We start from the raw sequence: 6,168 nt of genomic DNA on the forward strand, positions 1-6,168 counted from the left end.
CATCAGTCATGGTCGTATTTATTTAAAAGTTTTACTTAACTTCACACTTTGAAAACCTTAAATACTGAACGGAGCTTCATCCTAAGCAGTAACAGCCATGAATCGTAGTCGATGTAGCGGATTTATGGGAGCAGGGGCCCTGGAGCCAGATTGCTGCCATCTAAATCCTGGCTTTGCTCAACGCTTGCTAGCTGGCTAAACTGTTAGGTTGCTTATTCTCACTTAATCGTGGTTTCCACATCTGTAAAATGAGGCTAGCAATAGTAACTACCTCACCAGGTTATCGTGAGGATTAACTGAGATGGTGAAAACACAGTGTTACCAACGGCCATACCATGCTGTCTCACATTTCCAATTTTCATCAATTTTGTGGTTTATTTATTCACAAAGGTCCATGAGAGAAGAAAGATGATGGCTATTCTCTGGCAGTTCGCAATGAGGACAGAAAGTTTTCTTGTGAATATGTCGCTACCATGTTTTTGTGTCCCTATACAGGCTTCAGTCAGTAATCCTCTGTTGGCTGCTCTGTTTACAAGGCCCTGCCTCAGGCAGTGTGGAGAGTGTCATGATTCCAGACGCAGCTATTGTGCCATGGGTTCTCACAGTCTGGGGAGAGAGATCAGCCCATGTGAGAGAAAGAAGCTGAAAATTCTGGAGACAGAGTGCCCAGCCCCACCGCCACTAACTTGCTGTGTGGCCAGAGCTAAATTAGCTGACCTCTCTGTGCCTCAGGTGCCACATCTGTAGGATGGGGATCATGATGGTACCTGCTGTACCGTGTTGTGAAATTTACATGAAGGAATACAAATAAGGCCCATGGTGAGGGCTCAGATAACTTTAGCTGATGCTAGAGTTAAGGGGTCGGGACTGACTGCGGTCATTCTGCACAGGGGCCTGCACTGTGACTGAGGATGCTGGACACGGAGTGTCGCCCCTGCCCCTGAGTGGATATGAGAGTCTGTGGAGTGGCACAGAGCTGTGCTTGCTCAGGCTGGTGACACCATGTGGGTACTCACTGTGCACCAGGGCCTGGCTAATCGATCTTATAGCCGTCCCCTGAGGAGGGGGCCATCACTCTCTTTAGTTCCTAAGGGAAGAAGTGGAGGCTCGGAGAGGTCCAGTGACTTCCCTAAGGTTACATAGGTCAGTGGAAGAGGGCCAGGATTCAAACCGTTGAAGAGACTTTGTTCTTAGCAGCCCGTGGTAGAAGCAGATTTGGCTTTTTTTGCAGGGTGGTGGGGTTTCCCTTACACCTCACAGAGTGAGTCAAATTTTGGTAAATGCTAAGCAGGCCGTGCATGGAACTTCAGTTCAGGGAGGTAGTATGAGCAGCCCCAGGAGTGATCAAGTGTAAAGCTTGGCTTAGGGAACACCAACCCAAACAGGATGGCCAGGAGAATGAATGCATATGAGGTGCTGACCTTGAGAGGGAGCTGGAGGGGGAGCCTGGAGACAACTCTGTACTGGGTGGGAACTAAAGTTTAAAAGTTAGGTTGGGGTCCAATTTATGGAAGGAGTTAGAATGTCTGCATTTGGGATCATGGAAAACTGTAAGAGTTTTGTGCCGGGGGAGTGCCTTAATGAAAGCAGTGTTTTAGGATGTGTTTATAGGAAGGGAATCTCTAGGCTGGCTCTTGGTTCAGTTCATTGCAGTTACTGGGCCTGCGGAACAAGGTACAGATCCGGAGGGCTTACTTGGAGGGCACAGCTGGCTGTCAGCGGGATTGGGAGTCCCCTTGAATTTGAATGTAAAGTTCCGTGTGTATGGTGGCATTAGAATAGTGTGTGCACTTTTCATCAGAAAAAGTGGGACACAATGCCCCTAACCACCCCCTCCCACCCAAAATAATAAGAAGAATAAATAATAACTAATGATAATAATCGGAAAGACCAAGGAATTGAGTAACGGAAGCAGTCTCTGGAGTTGCAGCATATGCATCTGGTTTTAGGGCACTTCTACTTTCCTGCTCATAGCAAGAGCTTTGGCCCTGAATTCTCACTACACGACACTGACAAGCCTTACTGTCCCTGAGCCTTAGTTTCCCGAACTATAAACAACTATTACTCTTACTACTACTATTTGCTAAAATAAAGATAATCATCTCACGGAATTCTTATGAAGTCAGAATGAAGTATGGAAAGATACTCTATTAACTTTAATTGTGTATAAACATAAGGGGTGATTTATGTAATGGTTTATTTTTATTGAAGTATAGTTGAATTATAATGCTTTGTTGATTACTGCTGTACAGCAGAGTGACTCAGTTATACATATATATATATATATATATATATATACACATTCTTTTCCATTATGGTCTATCATAGGATATTGAATATAGTTCCCTGTGCTATACAGTAGGACCTTGTTGTTTATCCATTTTATATATACTAGCTTGCATCTGCTAATCCAAACTCCCAATCCATCCCTGTCCCACCCCACCTTCCCCCTTGGCAAACACCGGTCTTTTTTTTTTTTTAATGTTTAATTTTATTTATTTTTGGCTGAGTTGGGTTTTCGTTGCTGCGCACGGGCTTTCTCCAGTTGCCGCGAGCGGGGGCTACTCTTCGTTGTGGTGCACGGGCTTCTCACTGCGGTGGATTTTCTTGTTGCGGAGCATGGGCTCTAGGCATGCGGGCTTCAGTAGTTGTGGCACGCGGGCTCTAGAGCGCAGGCTCGGTCGTTGTGGCGCAGGGACTTATTTTCTCCGCGGCATGTGGGATCTTCCTGGACCAGGGCTTGAACCCGTGACCCCTGCACTGGCAGGCAGATTCTTAACCACCGTGCCACCAGGGAAGCCCAAGCTATTTGCTTTTAGTCTACTCGATGGTAAAAGAAATGCAATGTGCTGATTCCTGTCAACACTCAGATTTTTCAAGTTCTAGCTCAATCCCCATCTCTTGGAGGAAGCCACAGTACTCTCATCTTCTGAGCTCTTACTGCTCTTGAAATGGGACCAATTCATTGGATCCCTATCACACATTGCTTGCATTGCGAGTCAGTCTTAAATGTATGGAAGCATGAATGGTGTATGTATGTGTGTGTGTGTGTCCATGGGCGAATGTAATATGTATGTATACGTATGTGTATTTTGTGACTTCTCAGTTACGGTGTAATCTGGCACTTGACACACTTCTTAGCATTCCCCATGCAGTACCCCAGAGCAGTGCTGTGTACGTAGCAGGCATTCAGTAAGGACTTGTTGATTGGTTGAAAGTGAATATAGAAGAAGGGTGGATGGCCTTGACTAAGGCCAGTGAGCCTGGGGACTTTTACTAGCTGAGCTTGTCCAGTGTTGGCTCCATTCTCTTATTTTCCTCCCAGCCCATCTGGCAGTCCTGAGCGACAGACTCTGAGGTAGCAAAGATCTTCCCAGAAAGGCTCTAGCACTTAGCTGGTGGCCTTCCATGGGGGTGGAGAAACAGATCAGCAACGTGCTCTCCTCTGTGTCTGAAGCACTGTGTGTGGAGCTGCCCTGGAAGTCTGAATTGCAAAGGCTCTTCTCTCCTGTTTCTCTCTCCTTCTTCATAGTTATCATCCTTTTCCTCCCTATCATTAGTGTGTGTATGTGTCTGTGTGTGTGTATAATTTTTTAATTCATTGTCCATGTACTATAAATGAGGGCCAAAGAAAGACATAAGCAAGTCATGGAGAGAAAGAAAATACATGAGTTAAAGTCACATATATTCTGGAACAAGACAAATGCCACAGGTGAGTAACAAAGCAATAATATGGGAGTTCAAAGAAGGTAGATGTTACTTTCAATACAAATCTGGAAGCATACTTGAAGAAGTGGACTTACAGATGACTCAGGTGTGCGTGGGAGTTCTTCTTTGCCTTCCCCAAAGAAACACTCAAGAACAAAAGTAACAGATTATCATTGTAATTTACATGGAGATGATGAAGAAAGCAAAACTAAAACAAATTAAACTGAACTATAACCTTGTCTAACATGCAAGGGTGATAATGAAAACTACCTTTTCAGTTTCTTATCCTATAATTTCTTTTACAAGTACTATATTCCACATACTGTAGATAGTGTGCAGAGTCCTGCTCTTTGTGTAATTTGAATTCATACTAGATTATCTTGGCACTCAAAGGTTTAATTTCTAGGACACCAAAACTTCACAGACAGTAACTATACCCACCACTTAGCTCAATAGCTGATGGCGTGCAGGGGCAAAGCCTTTGTAGCCTGGTTTCCCAGGCCCTGGGCAGCAATTACATAAATGTTGATGCAAATGAATATGAAGAAGGCATACAGACAATGAACTTAAAATGTTTGTACACCTTTTAAGGACCTATTCTTTTTTTTTTTTTTTTTGCCTTGTACACTTTTTTTTAACGTTTTTATTGGAGTATAATTGCTTTACAATGGTGTGTTAGTTTCTGCTTTATGACGAAGCGAATCAGTTATACATATATCCCCATATCTCCTCCCTCTCGCATCTCCCTCCCTCCCACCCTCCCTACCCCACCCCTCCAGGCGGTCACAAAGCACCGAGCTGATCTCCCTGTTCTATGCGGCTGCTTCGCACTAGCTATCTATTTTACATTTGGTAGTGTGTATATGTCCATGCCACTCTCTCACTTTGTCCCAGCTTACCCTTCCCCCTCCCCGTATCCTCAAGTCCATTCTCTAGTAGGTCTGCGTCTTTAGTCCCGTAAGAACCTGTTCTTGAGGAATTGACTTCATATGTGCTTGAGTAGATGGATAGAGATCCATAATCAAATATATGTATATAGGTATAGTTTACACAAAGGTGTATACATATATATACAAACAGATATATATATGTGTGTGTATATATATACATATATGTGTGTGTGTATATATGTATACATATATCTATATATCTCTTTGTGTAGACTCTACCTATATAAACTTATATATTATATGTCTCTGAATTCTACACACACACGTCCAATTCCTTCTAACACTGGCATCCTTTAGGTACCACTTCTGTGTGGAGTCACACTGAGGTTAAGTCTGAAGTGGCAATTATTCAAATTAATGCACCGAGGAGCCCAACTATATTAAATTATTTAAAACCAGGCATAAATGCTTTGCATAAGGAGTGAATATATGAATACTTAGGCATCGGAGTGAGGGGATAATTCACACTCAGAACACAACAGACGAGCAACTGATGTATGTTTAGTTACGCTGACGCTGATGTGGAGGGGAGAGCGTAGAGTCCAAGTCTGCTCCTCCCGCAGCTGTTCTTTTGTTATCTTTTCCACAGAGAGTGGTTTCTTGCTTTCAGAACAAAATAAGATGCTCTCAGAACTTTGGTTAGCGAAGAAAATACTTTTAGGACTTTAGAATCTTTTAGAACTTTTGTAAAACACCATTTTGTCAGCGGATGAAGGAGGCACTTGGATGTCGAACACTTTCCAGAGGCGAGGGCCCGGGCTGGGTGGCACAGCTCATAGGCTTTGGGTCCCCGAGCTGTCCCACTGGAGGCAGCTCGCTGCCTAGGGCAGGGCTTGAGCTGCTGCCAGTGTGCTGAGGGGCAGGTCTGGCTTCCTTGCCCTGACGCCCGGGGTGCCCTTCTTCTCCAGCACCCACTCAGGGCTCTTCCTCGCCACCCCCGCCTCACAATCCTGCACGGGACCCTGTGCAGGAGACACAGCTGGGGGCTGAGGGCTGGAGCGGCCTGGCTGGCGCCCAGGTCAGTCCAGGCGGGGAAAACGGTGAGCTTCCCCCCAACTGAGGTGGCCTCAGAAGCCCTTGTACAACAGCCTCCGTGCCTGGACCCCGTTCCAGGTGACATCCGCTGGGAACAAGCAGGTGCGTCTAGGAGGGCAGGAGGTGAGAGGCCCCCTCACTGGCAGGTGTCTGTACAGTAGGTGGTCACTTGTTGGGGGTGCATACGTCCTTGCCTGGGGACAGCCTAGGCCAGGATCAGCCCATGAGAGCCTGGCAGTGTCCTGGGAAAGAAAGCCAGAGGCCCCGTGCCCAGTGCTGCCACGTAAGGCCCAGCCTGGTGTAGACCAAGTAGGGGCTCCCAGCAACTACAAACGTCTGAGGTAGGAAAACAAGGGTGCCCAGCTCATGGCAGCCCCGACAGGGATCCCCCAGGGCTGATCTGCGCTTCCAGCCCAAGGGCTGAGGAGAAGAGGTCCCCTCCCCGCGACACACACAGCCCCATGGGAGAGAGGCC

At 46.1% G+C, this 6,168-nt stretch overlaps 1 non-coding gene across 1 annotated transcript; it reads right to left on the reverse strand.

Moving 5' to 3' along the window:
• Nucleotides 1-6,023: 6,023 nt before the first annotated feature.
• LOC132594611 (small Cajal body-specific RNA 20) lies at nucleotides 6,024-6,168 on the reverse strand. The gene has a single exon (XR_009560813.1). It is a non-coding gene; the product is annotated as a small Cajal body-specific RNA 20 (non-coding RNA).

Source organism: Globicephala melas, chromosome X (assembly GCF_963455315.2).
Source record: "Globicephala melas chromosome X, mGloMel1.2, whole genome shotgun sequence".
Taxonomy (NCBI): domain Eukaryota; kingdom Metazoa; phylum Chordata; class Mammalia; order Artiodactyla; family Delphinidae; genus Globicephala; species Globicephala melas.